At 39.1% G+C, this 19,046-nt stretch overlaps 1 protein-coding gene across 1 annotated transcript in view; it reads left to right on the top strand.

Moving 5' to 3' along the window:
• The window catches only part of wu:fa11c10 (protein FAM110A), a 39,226-nt gene that overhangs the window by 1,978 nt on the left and 18,202 nt on the right, over positions 1-19,046 (top strand). The window lies entirely within an intron of this gene.

Raw genomic sequence — 19,046 nt, 5'->3', positions numbered from 1 at the left:
TCCAAAGATGCACAGGCTCACAAATAACAAAATTCTCTTTGTCTGTTTCCTTGTAGAGCTGATGTCTTCTACTAATTTAACTCACACTGCTGAAGACTCTTATTAGCTTAAATAGAATACTATTGGGTTTTTTGTGACAAAATGAGAACAGAAAGTGTATCAGGAAGGGCTGTTTTATTTTAAGGGCCAGGAGGAATGACTACAGCAAGAAAAATCAGTTTTAGTCTGACTATTGTCATAACACAGACCTGAAGAATTGTAAACCTAAATCCTTGAATACATAGAAAGATCCTGCATTCTATTTAAGTTTCTACAAAGCAGCCATTTTACTTGAAGATGTCACCTTTTAAGATTTCCATCATATCCTGTTTTAATGCTGTTTAATATGGGCGTTTAGGGCTGAAAAATGGTCGAATTTCACATTTAAATTGCAGTTTAAAACAATGCAATTAGCAAATCACAAAGGCTGCAGTTTGGGATGTATGTTATGTAGTGCATCATTTTGATTTCTGAATGCTCCATCATACGTTTTAAATCTGCCATACAGTGAATATTGAGCTGAAGCTTTATGTTTCAGTTTAAATGATATGACAAATCAAATCTTGGCTGCACAGTGGCTCAGTTGTTAGTGCTTTCACCTTGCAACTCGAAGATCCCTGGTTCGCGTCCCGGCTTTCCCGGGATCTTTCTGCATGGAGTTTGCATGTTCTCCTTGTGCATCCGTGGGTTTTCTCCGGGTTCTCCGGCTTCCTCCCACAGTCCAAAAACATGCTTGTCTCTATGTGTAGTCCTGTGATAGACTGTTACCCCAAGTCGCCTGGGATACACTCCAGTCCCTCGTGACCCTAATGAGGACTATGTGGTGTATAGATGATGGATGGATGGACGGACGGACGGACGGACGGACGGACGGACGGACGGACGGACGGACATCTGGTCTTTAATGGTGCAACCCTACTTTGATAGAATAACACAACCCAGTTAGATGATGCCGCAAATTTGGTGAAAAAATATCCATATTTTCTCCAATTCCGATATTCTGCCAACTATAAAACCTTTATTTTTCACGCTAAGATAAAATCTGGGATCATAGGTAGCATTACTTCTTGAGTTAAAAGTCTCAAAGAAGGTGTAGTCAGATTGATTTTTATGAAGCATGGCGGTGGCAGTGTTATGCTGTGGATCAATGTTTGAAGAGTGATAACTTGAGAAATAATGCAGCTACAGTCCTGAAATGTTGTATTATCATTGATATGTACATCTGGGAGCTGCACAGTGGGGTGGTGGTTAGCACCGTCGCCTTGCAGCTAGAAGATCCCAGGTTCGCGTCCTGGCCTTCCTGGGATCTTCAATCTTGCGCAGAGAGAAACTAGATAGATAGATAGATAGATAGATACTGAATAATAATAATGATGGCTAATAGTGCATAGATAATGGATGGAATATTAGAGGTTTGTATAGATGTAAGAAACTAGAAAAGTTAACTTCAGAGATAGATTTTACTTCCAAAAAATGACAACCAGACTGAAATGTTTTTGACAAATCTAAAAAAAGACATACTGCTGAAGTTTTTATTAGCTTATTGGCTTTACATATCTAAATAAAATATCACAGTTAGATATTTTCCCCCAAGTCCTATTTCCATTCTGTCTTGTAGTTTACATTTTCATTTGAGTGCTCCAGCACCCCCCTGCTGATAATCCAACCGAATCACTATTTTTGTTTCTTTTGAAGATGTTGCCTTTGAGTTTCAGACGTCTTGCTGAGCCGCCGGGCCATCCTGACTCCTTAATATTAAATCTAACACGTGAGTGAGTGGATGAGTCACATGTTGTCGGTTTGGTAATTAGCTCAAACTCACCAAACACTTGTGTAACTGATTTGCAAAAAGCTGTTCACCTTGGGCAACAGCAGCACACACCACCTTGTAATTTACATTCCTAATCATCCCCAGGTGAGGAATGTGCATCCTGCAGCCCAGGAAAGTCAGTTTACTTGTCAGCGTGGAGTTTTTTTATGGGCCCCACAGTGGGAAAACCAAGAAAAACAGTCCGCTGACAGAGCTGCAACTCTGGTTCTTACATCTAAACAGGAAAAAAAAGACTAGTACATCTCAGAAGTTAATAGCTCTTTGTGACAGAGTGCATAAAGCGGTGGAGATCTGCTGACTGTTATTCCCATTTGTCTTCTGAAGAATTTGTTCCTCTCAGTCAGACAAGGGGAAACGTCAAATGGGAGTATGGGTTGGTGGTGCCTGGAAAGAAGCTTATGGGGCTTTTAAGTGATGGCAGAGGGCCACCACAGCCCACTAGTGTCCTGTGCAGGGGTTCAGCGGTATTGAAGCAGCAGTGGGATGCTGCTCACATAATGCACAGGGAAGCTGCTGACATCTTCTACTTAGACCTTTTCTCTAACTCAGAATTAGCTCGATCAGCAGCTCCACAACGCTGGTGGGCAAAATCATTATAAAGTCTTACTTAAGTGCTACCTACACTTAGGCTGGACTGTTTTTTCTGCACTGATTAAGTGGGACTTCACTGAATGGCTCTTATGGAAACTGTGTGTAAAAGGATGCTTTCTTAGAAACACCACTTGGCTCGTTTCCTGTTTCCTGACAGTTCTGGTTAGTTAAACCTCTTGAGACATGTTGACTCCGTCTGTTCATGCACGCCAAACTAGAGCTGAAATGTTATTATAGTCTCCAGGAAACTGTTTGGAAAATATATTTGTTTAATATTTATTTATAATTATGTAAGGTTTATGTGTTATATAATTGTAAGCAGAATGTTTTGGGGTTTTGCAGTGTTGGTCGGATAAAATGAGACACTTAACTGTCATTTTTCGGTTTCAAGCGCATGTTAAATTCATTTTCTGAATGCTGTGTATTCAGTTTACTGCTCAGCTTTAATACCTGTGACCATTATTCTACTCATCCTGTTTGCTGTTTCTCAAAGTCCTGTGTGCTGACACCAAAATTAGGAAGCCTGCTTTTAGTTTTCTGATGCACACTAGGGCTGAAACTATTCCTCAAGTTATTCCAGTAATTTGATTGCTAAAATTCCTCGAGGCAAAATTCTTCGTTTAAGACACTACATACTAGACCCCAGATTACTAACTGTCCTAGGCCCAGACTTCATCCAATTTTAAATTTGACGGGACACTTCTATTTTAACTGGAGCAGCTTTTCTAGTGTTTATGTCATTTATCAGATCAGAGGCTGAACTATGAAGGCAATTTAACCGTCAGACTTTCTTTGTGTGAGTCGACCACAACTAAAACCTCAGTCAGAGTTAACAGGTATGAAGGTGGTTTTCAACTTTGTTTGTTAACTCAGACTTTCTGCTTCAAACTCGTCACAAAACAGGAGCGTTCAATGATCATTTGACTCGTTTTCTGCACTAAATGAACCGATGGTGTTCAGCTGCTTCAGTCAACAGGTTGTTTGAATGGAGAACAATGAGGAATATAAAAATTTAAGACGGTAAAAAGCTGCTACTAGAACTTATGTAAGACAGGAATGCTGGTAGAAAACTGTTAAACGTGCGTTAATGTATTTATTTTACTGATCAATGCAGCTGATTATTTCTAACAGACAGCTGCACAATAAAACTATCAGACTTCATTAATTCAAACATAATGTTGTATTGAATTCATATAGGTCTGATACTGTCTCATAATGAAGGAAATCATTTAATTTGTGGCCAAATCAAAGTGAAACTAAAGTTACTGATTGAATATTCTCTGTAATCTATACTAAGAAACTGATCAGTTTTCTCATTTGTGTTCTATCAGCTGCAGTAGCTGCAGTTTAAATGGACCAAACATAAAAACAGATTAATGGGATTTCTGCATCAACAACTAAATACATGTGGGGTTCTTATGGCTTTGAGTTTTAGTTGAATACCCCTGTACTACACTATATATGTACAATACTCCTGTACTACACTATATATGTACAATACTCCTGTACTATACTATATATGTACAATACTCCTGTACTATACTATATATGTACAATACTCCTGTACTATACTATATATGTACAATACTCCTGTACTATACTATATATGTACAATACTCCTGTACTATACTATATATGTACAATACTCCTGTACTATACTATATATGTACAATACTCCTGTACTATACTATATATGTACAATACTCCTGTACTATACTATATATGTACAATACTCCTGTACTACACTATATATGTACAATACTCCTGTACTATACTATATATGTACAATACTCCTGTACTATACTATATATGTACAATACTCCTGTACTACACTATATATGTACAATACTCCTGTACTATACTATATATGTACAATACTCCTGTACTATACTATATATGTACAATACTCCTGTACTACACTATATATGTACAATACACCTGTACTATACTATATATGTACAATACCCCTGTACTATACTATATATGTACAGTATACTACAGATGTCCACCCGTGTTCCACCAGGATGGTGATTACTGCTGCACACCGCACTCACTTCCTCTTTAGATGCTGTAACGCCAAGCGTGGAATCCAGTTGCTTGATTAATTGTCAGTATAATCGATAGAATACTCGATTACTAAAATAATGGCTAGCTGCAGCCCTAATGCACACATGCGGAATATTTTGCAGCAAACATTGAAACTTGTCGCACCTATGGGTCCATTTAAATCCATGATATCAGGCTACACTGATTTTAAATAGAATTTTTTTCCCCCCTTGATAGTTGCTTATTTATTCTGTTGATTTTATTCTCAACAAATTGTAAATTTGGGCATAACCTGAAGGATGACACTTAAATAAAGGTTGGATAAATGAATTTTATAGGCAATGACTGCTAATCCACTAATTAGGAAAATGATAGGCAGGTAAATTCATAAAGAAAGTACAGTTTGTTTGATTGTTTTTTGTCGTTTATGTAGGTTTAAGAAAGTCTAAACTCATACAAGGTATGTTTTTTATTAGGACAATTACTGAATTGTTTTGTAGGGTGACACACTTTTATCTGACCACCAAAGTTTAGTTTATTTGTTTATTTTTGCAGGGACATTGCACAATTAAAAGCAATTGCACCACAGTTAGCTAGCATGCTAATTAGCTTCTCTTTTCCCAGAGCAAGCATATAAAAAGAGGACAATAAATACACTTAAAAAATGCAAAACTTATAAGTCCATCAGTGTGAAATAACAAAATCTGTAAAAACAATAAATAATAGGTAATAATTGGTGCTGACAAGCTTGTGCCAAACCTTGAGGCTGGTTTTTAACTCTGCAAAGCTTCCTCGGTGTTTTTGAGATGGAATTTGACTTTTTCACTGCTTTAACTGGGAAATAAGATTAAGAAAAATCTGTATTGTTTTTTTTTTGTAACTCTGAGCTGACCACACCTGATGAAATATCTCTACAAGACTAGTCAGCAACGACCAAAGTCTCTGCTGAGGCAACATTTCTCAAATGTTTGGTAAATTAAAGCCAGAGACGAGTATAATTGCAGCTAACGTACTTGCGACACTATGGGATGTATGCTTGTGCATTGCAGATTCTGTAGCTTTTCTCCAGTCACCATGTCTGAGGTTTGGTTTCTGAGGTTTGCTGTCTCAGAGTCTCTCGGTCTCTTTTTTGTTTTGCTCGTCCTGTTGTTTACTTTCAAGTATTTTCCTGGTGCTGCCTGGGAAAAAAAGAGGGAACCCTCTCTAATTCAGGCCTGTGGTGTTGGTAGTATTACAGTTTGTATCTAACATAGCTGCCACACAGACGCTGGACACGCTGGAACATTTCATCTCAGCTGTTACATCAGCCTGCACGCATAATAGAGTTAAATAACCACTAATTTAGCTAATGCTGGAGAAGGTCCCTTTTCTCTCTGCTCATCCAGACTGCCGATACAGTGGTAGAAAAAAGTTTGGAGTCACTTAGAAATCTCCTTATTTTTGAAAGAAAAGCATTTTTTTCCCAATGACGATAACATTCAATTAATCAGAACTCCAGTCCAGACATTGTTAATGTGGTAAATGACTATTGTAGCTGGAAACAGCTGATTTTTAATGGAATATCTCCATAGAGGTACAGAGGAACATTTCCAGCAACCATCACTCCTGTGTTCTAATGCTACATTGTGTTAGCTAATGGTGTTGAAAAGCTAACTGGTGATTAGAAAACCCTTGTGCAGTTATGTTAGCACATGAATAAAAGTGTGAGTTTTCATGGAAAACATGAAGTTGTCTGGTTGACCCCAGACTTGTGACCGGTAGTGTATGTCTGTGTTTGGTTGGAAAACATCATATTTTTCCAATGAAGCATACGTACCATCCATTACAGCTAATAATAGTGTGGCTTGGATCGCTCTAGTAGCTGTGGCTTCATAATGTTTTAGTCAACATCACAGCAGCAGGACAACACTGGAAAAAGGGTTTTGTTTTTTCTTTGCTTGCAGTTTACGTACACATGCTTCAGAGAGTGTTATTCAAGGTTTGTCAGGATCAACACAGGGAGAGTCTGGAGTGTTGTGACGCTGCACAATTTCACGGCGACTGACTCAGAGGCTTTGATTCTCACACTTGCCGTCTGGCTGCTGTTGGGAGTGTAGTGCTGTTTTCAGACTCTTTGTGTTTTTCTTTGTTTTTCTTCCTGTCTCTCTTCCTCTGTTTTCCCGTCTCGTCTCTGTCTGGTTGTGTTCTACCTGTGTTTGGTTGGCTTTCACCTTATTGGCCTCCAGTTTATCTGCACCGCCGTGTGAAGATGAGGTCATCTCATATTGATGAGAGTTATCTGCTCCACTTTGTCCAGAGTTTTACAGCATAATCGTGCACACATGCAGTCAGGCGTTATGCAACACCATTCAAAGCACTCCTCCAGCATGACTCAAACAAGTTCTTAATGCTTTTCATCAGATGGATCGGTTCACATAACACTTATTTAGATGCACATTTGCACGTCGGTAGAAGAGGTGTTGAAGGGTGGGTTCACACTTTACCAAGTTTGCCTCTTCTTATTAAAATCTTTCCTTCTGTTTATGCCGATCGTCAAAAGATCCCTTAAAACAGGGGTGTCAAACTCACTTTAGTTCAGGTTCCACATTCAGCCCAATTTGATCTCAGGTGACCAATAAAATCACAGCATAATAACCTATAAATAACCACAACTCCACTGTTTCCTTTGTTTTAGTGCAAAAAAGTCCATTCTGAAAATATTCACATTTAAGGAACTATCTTTTTACAAAACACTATGAATAACCTGAAATTTGTTAAGAAGAATAAGTTCAATTTCAACAACATTAAGCCTCAGTTTATCATTTTCGCATTACAATTTACAGATCACAGAGTGTCTACAAAGGCAGACTGAAGGATATCGTATTTTACTTTATGATCAAAATGACAAAAGTCAGACAAAAAAGACAAAAGCAAGACAAAATATTACCAAAATGAGACACAAAATGACAAAAGTGAAACAAAATGACAATAAATGAGACAAACGGCATGAAACAAAACAGAGAGACAAAAAATTTGACAAAAAAGTTACAAAGCGACAAAAAACAACAAACGACACAAGTGAGACAAAGAAACCCCACAAAAATGACAGAAACGATTCACAAAACAACGAATAATGCAAAACAAAAATAAGACGAAAAAACACAAGCGAGACAAAAAGGAAACACAAAACGACAGAAACGAGAAACAAAATTACAAAAGTTGGCCATCTCTCCCTGTAAGGCTTGATAGAATCTGGTTTTATTTATTTATTAGGCTCTTATCGTTTTTTACCCCATTATTTTACTTAATTAATAACTTTAAATGTGGGTTATTACTCAACACAGTCGAATGATTGGATCACGCAGATCCTGTGCATCACTGTGCAGCTAGAAGAACCTGCAGAGCAAACTAAAGTTGGGCTCATTTCTAGTTAAATCTTATTTTACTTCCCGCTGATCTTTCTTTAGTTGATTTTTTTGCCAACTTTGTCTTTTCATACTTTTTTGCTCTCCAAGTTTGTTATTTGTGTGTTGACATCTTTTATTTTCTTACTCTGCTATATTTTAAAGGAGGTTTTCGTACCTCTGTGTGCTCTGAGTTTCAGAAAAAATTAAATGAGTGAATGAATGAAAGTCAAAACCGCAAATTCAATTCAGGATTTGTGTTCTGTGACACACCTGAGCCAAGTTTAAACAGTCGGGTTTTACTAATGAATGCCGTTCCACTCGTGTGACCGTCACACCTTTAAAGACATTCTCATCACGTTCTCATCACGTTTTAAATCTGTCACACAGTTAACATTGAACTGAAGCTTGATTTGGAGAAATTATATCACAAATCAAACCGAAAAACCATGATTTAGATATTTTCCCCAAATCATTCAGCCCCACTTTGTCTATTCTCATATCCATTTGCATTCTAGTTTGGATTGTCTGTCAGTATTCACCAAGCTGCAGCTAAATTCACCACAAATGCACGTACCAAACAAATTCAGAACTAAAGAACATTTTATTAGTGCTGCTCGTGCTACTAGACGTGCAGCCAAATCAAATCAACCTTTATTGGCATTTCAACGACAGGGCGTTTCTCTAGGAATCCAATAAAACAGGATTTAAAACACATACATCCCTGAGTCGTATTGCAGCTAAATTGTCTCTGTTTAAAGTGTCCGCAGTAGCAGCCTGTGGTTAAAGTGAGTGACTCTGAATTATAAATCATTTAAAACTGAAACTAAGGTGCAGCGGTGTGCAAACTCCAGATCAACCATTCAGCTTGTGGGAGGAAGCTGTTGGTCAGTCTGGTGGTTCTGCCCTTGTTGCTGTGGAAACTGTTTTAAAGTTGGTATTCAGTTATTATCATGTAGAGTAAACCGAGTGGGTTGTCTTCTCCTGTTGTATTTCTAACACAAGTGAGAGAACAGAAAATGGATTTTATTAGAATTAGAGTAAGAGAAATGTGCAATGTTATCATGTGTAATAGTGTCAGAGGGATCTACACAACCGTTCAAAAGTTTGGGGTCATCCAGACTAGAGGTCGACCGATATGGGATTTTCAAAGGCCGATGCCGATACAGATTTTTAAAAAAATTTTCAGCTGATGGCCGATATCTAAAGCCGATTGTAGAAGCCGATTTTTAAGGCTGATATCCTTTTTTTTTTTAAAAAACACATCGATTACAAAAGGCAATTTAAACACTAAAAGTATATACATGTATATATTACAAATTAAATACACTGCATTTTCTCTCTTACCAAGAAACAAATCTCTTACCTGTTTTTTTTAACCAAATAAGCAGGTGTGGAGCGAGGCTTGTTGTTGCCTGGCTCACTTGCTCTGCTCATGCTCCGCTCTCTGAGTGCCGGGGGTCCTTCTAAGGGAAAAGCGGTCGCAGCAGCTGCCCGTACGGGTGCCTGATCACAAATCGGCTTTTTATTTGTAAATATCGGCCGATGGCCGATATTGAAAAGAGTCCATATATTGGCCCAAAATATCGGCCGGCCGATATATCGGTCGACCTCTAATCCAGACAATTTCATGTTCTCCATGAAAACTCACACTTTTATCCATGTGCTAACACAATTGTTCCTTGTATCATTTCTGATGGAAAAGTCCTGATAAGTCCTCAACGGTGGATTTCTAGTAGGATCCCAATCATGTGATCGTCAGCAGGCAGCTGATGTAGTGTTCACTTGTTGTCATGGTTACAGTGACGCCGTGACGCTATCTGGCAATGATACAGAAATTTTTAACAAATCTGTGGATCCAGACTATAAGCCGCATCACTGCCAAAATCTAACCACTTGGTCCTTGTGTCATTTCTGACTTTCCCTGAAAATATCATCCAAATCCATTGGTCTGTTTTTGAGTGATTTTGCAGACAGACAAACAGACAGACAGACACTGATCGTGACATAACTCTGCTGCGTTCCTTGGCAGAGTAATAAAAAGAAAATAAATAACTGGACGTAACTGGTAATATGTTTTGTAAAATTGCTGTTGAATGTATTAAAATTTTTAATAGATTATTATTGAAAACATGAATCCCACAAACCCGTCTATTGCGTTTAAATGAACTTCAACAGATATTAAATGAGAGGAATGATTCGTGTCAGCTTTCATGGATAATTTGTATTTTACTATATTGTTATCAAGCATTCCTTTTTCAACAGTGCAGTTTCCTTTCTTGCCAGTTTCCAGTCAGGTTAAGCCTCCCCTGGCCCAAATATCCTAGACAGTAGGAGTCATGTGGTCGAGTTCTCCTCAGCCATTGGTTCTTTGGTGCTTCCAGTTTGGGCCGACTCTCCCCGGTGAGGAATGAGGTCGAGTTGTGTGTCTGTTTCTGCTGAAGTCTGGAGGTCAGTGTGGCCTCAGACAGCTGGTCCAGAGAGAATCTGAGAGCCGCAGACAAACTCTGGATGACAGGAAGACGAGGACCTTGTTAATGTGCTGCAAAGAGCTGCTGATCCTATGATCTCAATGCTGAGGGCTCTGGAGCTTCAGACAAAAGGAGTGTTTAACCTGTCATGTGACTCCTCTTCTGCACACAGTAGACCAATGGTGTGCCTCCTACTTCAGTTATCATTCTTTTATATTATTTTTATTTTTGAGTAAATCTGGACAAATTATTTTGGACCATTTTTCTAAATCTAAACTAGTTTCAAGTTGTTTTGAACCAGTTTTTTTTAACAATTTTGGCCCAAATCTGAGTCATTATTGGCAGTTTTCGAATCCTTTTAGATTTTTTTGTTGTTTTGGACAATTATTGAGTAAACCTGGTCAGGTTTAAAGATATTCTGGACCATTTTGAGTCATTCTGGACAAATTAAAAAATAATATTTATATATATTGGAGATGAATCTAAAAATTTCCGACTCTAAAAAGTGCCACGACTGCAGATGATGCAAAACAGGAATGCTGGTAGACAACTGTTAATCGTGTGTTAATGTTTAATTTACTGATCAATGCAGCTGCACATTAGAGCTGCTGAACTTCATTTAAACATGACATTAAAGAAGTGCATTCAGGTCTGATAGTCCCACAATGCAAGAAATCACAACCAGTTAAGTGTTTTTGCTCTGTGATGCAAAACAACATGTTCTAGGATGCCAAATCAAAATAAATGGTATTAATTGGATTTTCTCCGTAATAACTACCAATGGAAAAATTATTTTCTAATCTGTGTTCTAGATTATATTAGCTGCAGCACAAGCAGTGAGAAACAGGCCAAGCAGGAAATCAGGAGCATAAATAAAACATATTTGTATGTTTTCTGCATAAAGAACTGAATGTGTGTAGATTCCTGTGGCAATGCAACACATACAGTGTGCGATTGCGTAGCTGCACGGCTTCATTTAGTGAGATTAGTAACGTTCAGCTCAGCAGGTTTGCAGATTACACATATTACCTCAGCTGTATCGCTCACAGAGAATCATCAGGAAGCCAATTAGTGAAAGTGAGACGCTTCTTATAGCTGATTTAAATATGAACTGCTGAGCAGAAGTTACTGGGATGGTCCAACACAGAGATGTCAAGCTTGTTTTAGTTCAGGGACCACATAGAGCCCAGTTTGATCTCAAAAGACCAGTAAAATTACAGCATAATAACCTAGAAATAACAACAACTCCAAATGTTTCCCTTTGTTTTGGTGCAAAAAGACATTAATTTCGACAACATTATGCCTCAGTTTATCATTCACACATCACAACTTACAGATCAGAGTTTCTACAAACGCACAAAACATTTAGTCACAGGTATCTGGAACTGAATTTTACTTTCATGATCGAAACAAGTTGTCAAGATGGAGAAATTATTTTAAAAACTTATAGAAACTCTGACTTTGAGCTAAACAAACCTTGATAACTTATTAATCTCGCTTCATAGTGCAGTGACCAGACAACCATATTGAACAAAAGGGTAAAAAAAATGTTTACAAGAAAAAAAAGGATGTCCATGCTGAAATGCATTTATATCAAAAAGCTGCTTTCTTGTCAGTTCTATCAATTGAATTATTACTACTTCAGGTATTACTATCTGTTACCTTTTTTCTGTTTTTAAACATCTGAATGACCTAAACCCAGTAGTATTATCCGATGAAACTAATATAGCTCAGTTTTTTAGATATTTTTCTTTAGTCGTTTGACAAGATTAAAGGTTGAAAAAGACAAGACAAAACTTGCAAGTGCTATATTTTAGTGCATTTTTGTCTATTGCTATTATGTATGGAAATAGCATGCCTGCTCTCTGGCCTCCACATGAGGAAAACATGCTTGTAGGTGCACCATTTGGTCAGTTTTTTTGCACCAGTCCACTTGAATTTGGTGTTTTGTTGCCTTGTTGTGTACTTCAGGTGACACATGGCGTTTTCCTGTTTGCTATTTATATGAGAGCAGCCCACACACAGACTGAGGCGTTGATCATAATCGGTCTGCAGGCTGGGAACCAGACAGGTAAGACTGGTGACTACACAGAGACTTTTCAGGTTTGATGAGTTTGCTTTAGTTCACCACCATGTGTGCGCTCATCACTGCACAACAGACACTGTGTCAGTTGGAAAACGCATTTGCATGTTCGCGGGTGTGTTTGCTTGTGTATTTTCGGAGGATCTCCCTCATCCACGTGCTCCACCCTTCCAAGATAAATGACGGCAGTCTGGATGCCAGCCTTCCTTTCATCATCCCTCCTGGTTTTTTTTTCTCCATTCCCACAAGGCCATGTTTCCTCGCTGCACGTGAGAGACTCGACTCTGCCCTTTAGCTTGTCGCCGGTGCCTCTGGCTGTTTTTGAGGTCGTTATTTAGAAACAAGCTTCTGGTTAACCATTATTTACCCTGCCCCCCTCCACCGTCCACACTGGGCCCACTGACCTACTAACCAGGGCGCTCAAACAAACAGCTCCGAGCATGTCGGAGTTTATAGATCGCTGCTGCATCACATCGGGATCACCGTGACAACACTGTCTGCTCACATGAGCTGAAAGGAAGGAGTCGAGATGTGGCTACTAGTCGTGTTGTGTTGTCTAAATGTTGCTTTTTTGTGTAACTAAAGCTTTCAAACTTGTTAAAACAAGATGGCGATAAACATTTACTGTTCCATCTGCACTTTATTTGACAATGTTGGTTAACCGGACCCATACGCTGCCTGTCTGTTATCAATTATCAGCTGCATTGATTGGCAAAATAAATACATTAATGCACGTTTAACAGTTTTCTACCAGCATTACTGTCTTATTTAAGTTCCAGCCTCAGCTTTTTACCGTCATTTTTACTGCAAGGTAGTGACCTGGGGTCTGGTATATAGTGGATTAAACGAAGCCTCGAATGAGAAAATTTTGCCTCGAGGAATTCTAGTGATCACATTACTCAAATAACTCAAATAATAAATCGTTTCTGCCCCAAATGCCAACAATCCTCTTGTGAATTCCTCTTGTGCATCTTTCGATGCAATGCATGATGGGACATATTGTTGGTTCGTGACCATTGGCTGTTTGCTACTTTTCCTGGTGCATTGTGGGATACTTGGAGTGACTATATAGGGTGTAACAATGGTCAATTAACATTCAGACAGAATGAAAAAAAATGCAATATATGACATGTAGTGATTGGTTTCAGACACAGCTAGCACATACAGTACCGTTCAAAAGTTCGGGGTCACCCAGACAACTTCATGTTTTCCATGAAAACTCACACTTTTATTCATGTGCTAACATAACTGCACAAGGGTTTTCTAATCATCAATGAGCCTTTCAACACCATTAGCTAACACAATGTAGCATTAGAACACAGGAGTGATGGTTGCTGGAAATGTTCCTCTGTATCCCTATGGAGATATTCCATTAACCCTCGTGTCGTCCTGCGGGTCAAATTGACCCGTTTTAAAGTTTGAAAATGTGGGAAAAAATATATATTTTCACATTGAAACTTCTGATGTCAACATTTGCAACATTTTTGGGAAATTATTGAAAACTTTTTGGTGGAAAAAAAGAAGCGTTAAAAAAATGTCTCTTAAAAACATTCACAAAAAAATCAACCAAAATCCAGCAAATTTTGCTGGATATTGGTTGATTTTTTTTGTGAATGCTCTTAAAGAAACTATTAGCAGTGGTACTGATATATTTATATAAATAAATAAATAAATATAATCCCTTTAGATATTTTTAGGATTTTTTGGAAGATTTTTACTCATTTTTGGAAATAATTTACAATAATTTTCTTGCCAAATTTGGGGGATTTTTTAAAATAAAACTTTTAAGGGAAACTTTTAAGGAATTATTGGAATTTTCTTGCTGAAGGTTTTACAAATTTTCTGAAATTTGGGGAATTTTCTTTTGCTGAATTTTGTTTTTTTCCAGACGAAACAATAATTTTTGGTGCCCATAGATGAAGACAACAGGAGGGTGAAAAATCAGCTGTTTCCAGCTAGAATAGTCATTTACCACATCAACAATGTCTAGACTGGATTTATCATTCATTTAATGTTATCTTCATTGAAAAAACTGCTTTTCTTTCAAAAATAAGGAAGTTTCTAAGTGACCCAAACCTTTGAACAGTACTGTACATATACATAAATGGTCATCTCTGGTTGTTTGCACATTACTAATTGCACAGTTCTTACTAGATTTCTATTTTTCTGACTACCTACTCTGTGAATTTGCAGTATTTCCTGCAGTGGCCTACTGCAAGCTGACATATTAAAGGAAAAGCTGCCTCTGAAGAAACCATGTGGTTAAGTCTGTCACAGTTCACAAACTCTAATTTCTGTGTTTGTAAAGACATTATTTACTGTAGTAAGAGCATGCACAAGGATTTAGAGTGTCACTGTGCTCTTTAAAACATTAACACACCTTATTTGCATTCTTGAATTTTCTCCTTTGCTTGACGGTATGGTTTGTTTATCTAATATATCTATACTTGGATCATGATCTTTGGAATGAGTCACGTGTCGCCCTGAAGAACTCGCAACATTTCAACATGCCCCAAAATATTTGCTTTGACTGTTTGCAGCCTTTTTGAGTTTGCGAAAGTCAGCAAACACTGAATGTCATTGTTCACCAGCTCAGATAAGAAGCCCCTCTGGAAAAAATATGAATTTAAGCTGCCATCTATTATCATTCCTGAAATAATTCCATTTTCAAGGCCAAATACAAGACGTGATTTGCGCATTTCAGCAGGAGTTGTTTAGACCACAGGCATGTCACTGCTAGTCGTCATTACACTGCTGCTTTTCTTTATTTTACACGCATACATCTCGAGATTTGTCCTCTCTCCGTCGACTCGGCTCGGTCTGACTTTCTCAGGAGATTGATTCCAGCTTGATATCTGCATAGTGACAGAGGCAGGCCTGCTCGGACATGTCGGCGTGTAACGTGAGAGGTAACGCGAGACGTCGGCCTTGTGAGTCTGAGCATTCGTGGAACGTCTGTGCACTGAGTGACGGAGGTTATGATTTTAACCTCCAAGAGAAAGGAGCTGGAGCTGCAGTAATCTTATCCCCCCAACCTGTTATAGTGGCTAAATCAAAACGGAGGCTGTGAATGGAGCTAATTGTTTAGTAAACTTCCAGTGGGGTGTCAGTGTTGACTCATCATTGTGTGAGTAAGTGAGCGTGGATTACAGAGTGCTTGGCCAAATGAGGCGGCACCCTGCACTCACTGTAATACTTTTAATCCCACCTGCCTCCTCTGTGTCTCTGAGAGAAGGTTCTCATGGAGGTGTGCTGCTGCAGGGACGTTCTCGAGATATTATGTCGAGGAAATATTCCCCCCTGGCACAGAGATGGTGTGGCTTTCAGAGGATGTGAGGAGGAAGAGAGATAAAGGAGGGGAATGAGACAAAAGGTGGAATTTAGTAGACAGGATGGAGGTGAAGCAGAAGAGCCTTTTTGCTTTAGTTTAGACAACAAGTGTGTAATCGGTGGCGCCATATGTCCCAACAAAAACATCCATAAACGATAGGCATTACTGTCAACCAGATTCTTGATTAACGGAAAATGACGCAAATGTCGACTTCTACCTGGTCGCTATATCCATCAAGCTGAAACTGAGGAAAGTAGTTAAACAGGTTGAACAGAGCAAACGTCTTAATTAGGACTGCAGCTACCGATTAGTTTAGTAATCAAGTATTCTTTCGATTATTCTGGTGATTAATCGTGTTGTTGGATTCCACACTTGGTTTTACAGCATCAAAAGAGGCTGTGCAACAGAAATACTCGTCCTGGTGGAACACGGGCAGACATCTGTGGTTTATTGTATGTATATAGTATAGGACAGGGGTATTGTACGTATATAGTGTAGTAAAAGTTAGCACCTATGTAGTATAGGACAGGGGTATTGTACCTTTACAGTGCGTCCTTGGTTTATGTCGTCCTCGACCTACAGCATTTCATTGTTACATCGGAACCAGTTATGTGGCACTAGTTGGCGAGCGGAGTGGTCAAATTTGTCGTCACACGGCACTGTAAGACGGCTTTGTTTACATTCGCAGTTGTACGCCACCTTGGATTGTGTTACAGTCGCTAATTTTTTTCTCTTCATTATGGCTCCCAAGCGTAAGTCAGACTCTTCTGATGGCAGTACTTCGAAGAAAAGGAAAGCCGTCGACATTGATGTGAAATTAGATATATTAAAACATTTGGAATACGACTTTTCCGAAGAACTGATCGATATCATAATGCACGTAATGGCTTTGTTTACATTTTCGGCGGCGTTCCACCTTACGGCAAAAATCAACTTGTGTTGATCCGTAGGAACGGAACTCCAACATAAGTCGAGGACTCCCTGAATAGTGTAGTACAGGGGTATTGTACATATATACTATAGTACAGGGGTATTGTACATATTGTCCCAAACTTTTAAACAGTAGTGTAGATGGTGTTGCTTTCAGAAAATATGGGGAGAAAGAAATTTTAAATGAGGAACGAAACAAAATGCGAGGCTGGAATTTAGGAGACAGGATGGAGGTGAAGCAGAAGGTGGAGGGCGAGTCGATCTGGTTGGATGAAGGGATGGAAGGTAGGGGAGGAAGGAAGGAAGGGAGGAGAGCCCTGATTGGCGGTGGAGGGAGAGGTGTTGGAATTTGTTGACCCGACCGGACTATTTATTGTCGTACCTCGTGGAGTCCTGCTGTGTGTTTTGGACTCCGGAGCTGCCAATTGCTTGGCCTCTACAGCGAGGCGTCGGGGTGGAAGTCCGCTCCCTGCTGCTGCCTCTGGAGAATGACCACCGCCTGGACGTGTGTCCGACTGTAAACCTTCTGTTCTGTCTGAGCATCGGTTTGTGTACATGTGTGCACCACAGGGAGGCTGGTCTGGTCCACCCCGCCCTGCTGACTCCTTTAAATAAGCACCGCTGAGTGTTTGGTCTGTACAGGGCAGAGAAAGGCTCGGCCACAGTGTGCAGGAAACGAAATAAACTACCGACAGGTCAGAAGACAAGCGCACATACAGCCTTATATATATTTATAAACTCGCAGGAAAACTCTGGAGTTATTCCAGTAGTAAAGCTCCAGCCGAACCAGTGTTTTTACAGGCCTTAATGACAGGATATCCTCAACCACACCTCCTTCAGAATGATGGTCTTTTTCTGTCATTCTGGTCGTATGAGTTTTTGTGCTACACCTGTTGCTGGGTCTGAGCCAGGAAATAAAAATATGAAGGATGCATTTTATATATTCAGGCAGCGGCTGGTTTGGAATAAAAAGTTCTCAAGTTGAGTATTGCTGAAACAGCTGCAAAATTTACATTTAACTGATTTGTGATTACAGCGACTGATGTTGCGTCAGCTGTCTAAAATGAAGACCGATGGAGGGCTGAAGGAAGGTTTTAGTAGGTCTTAGTGCTTGTTTTTAAAAATCTTGTGTATTATTTAAATTATTAGCAGTATTTGCAAGTAATCGCTTTTAATGTTTGTTCACTGCTTTGTGTTTTTTTTTCTTGCTCTTTATTCTAGATTAGATTAGATACTTTATTCCACTCCGTGTGGAAAATCACACGTTCCAGCAGTATCTACGCACGAAAGACAAAAGGCTTGCAAAAATACAACAAGAAAGGCACTCAGAGTGCGCAGTACTCCACCAAGGCTGCTCATTCCTTGTATCATTTCTGATGGATAAGTCCTGATAAGTCCACAGTGGTGGATTTGTAGTAGGATCACAATCATGTGATCATCAGCAGGCAGCTGACGTAGTGTTCACTTGTTGTCATGGTTACAGTGATGCTGTGCCACTATCTGGCAATGATACAGAAATCTTTAACAAATCCGTGGATCAGGACTATAAACTGCATCACTGCCAAAATCTAATCACTTGGTCCTTGTGTCATTTCTGACCTTCCCTGAAAATTTCCTCCAAAGTCTGTTTTTGAGTAATGTTGCTAACAGACAGATGCAGATCGTCACATAACTCCGCCGCGTTCTTTGTCAGAGTAATTAAAATATACGTCAAAAGCTAAAAGTCCAGTATAGAATTCTATGCTAGAAATTTTGTTTGTTTTTATTGTTTGTCTTTTGCCTGTTTTAACCCAGAATAGTGCTACACAAATAAAATGCATTATTATTACTCCGCCAAGGAACGCGGCAGAGTTATGTGACGATCGGCGTTGGTTTGTCTGTCTGTCTGTTAACAACATTACACAAAAATGGACAAACGGATTTGGAGGAAATTTCCAGGGAAGGTCAGAAATGACACAAGGACCAAGTGATTATATTTTGGCAGTGATGCAGCTTATAGTCTGGATCCATGGATTTGTTTAAGATTTCTGTATCATTGCCAGATAGCGGCATGGCATCACTGTAACCATGGCAACAAGTGAACACTACGTCAGCTGCCTGCTGACGATCACATGATTGTGATCCCACTACAAATCCACCACTGTGGACTTATCAGGACTTATCCATCAGAAATGATACAAGGAACAATTGATTAAATTGTGGGGGTGTTTCTGAGTCCCATCAATTCCCACCGCCTGCTACATATTTAGGTCACGTGATTCGGTATCCATAGATACTGTACACATGCATAACACACGCCTGTGCTCAGCAGAGGGTCATTTTGTTTGTAGGTACATCTATA

This window comes from Amphiprion ocellaris, chromosome 8 (assembly GCF_022539595.1).
Source record: "Amphiprion ocellaris isolate individual 3 ecotype Okinawa chromosome 8, ASM2253959v1, whole genome shotgun sequence".
Lineage (NCBI taxonomy): Eukaryota > Metazoa > Chordata > Actinopteri > Pomacentridae > Amphiprion > Amphiprion ocellaris.
This window is presented reverse-complemented; position numbering and strand designations above follow the sequence as displayed.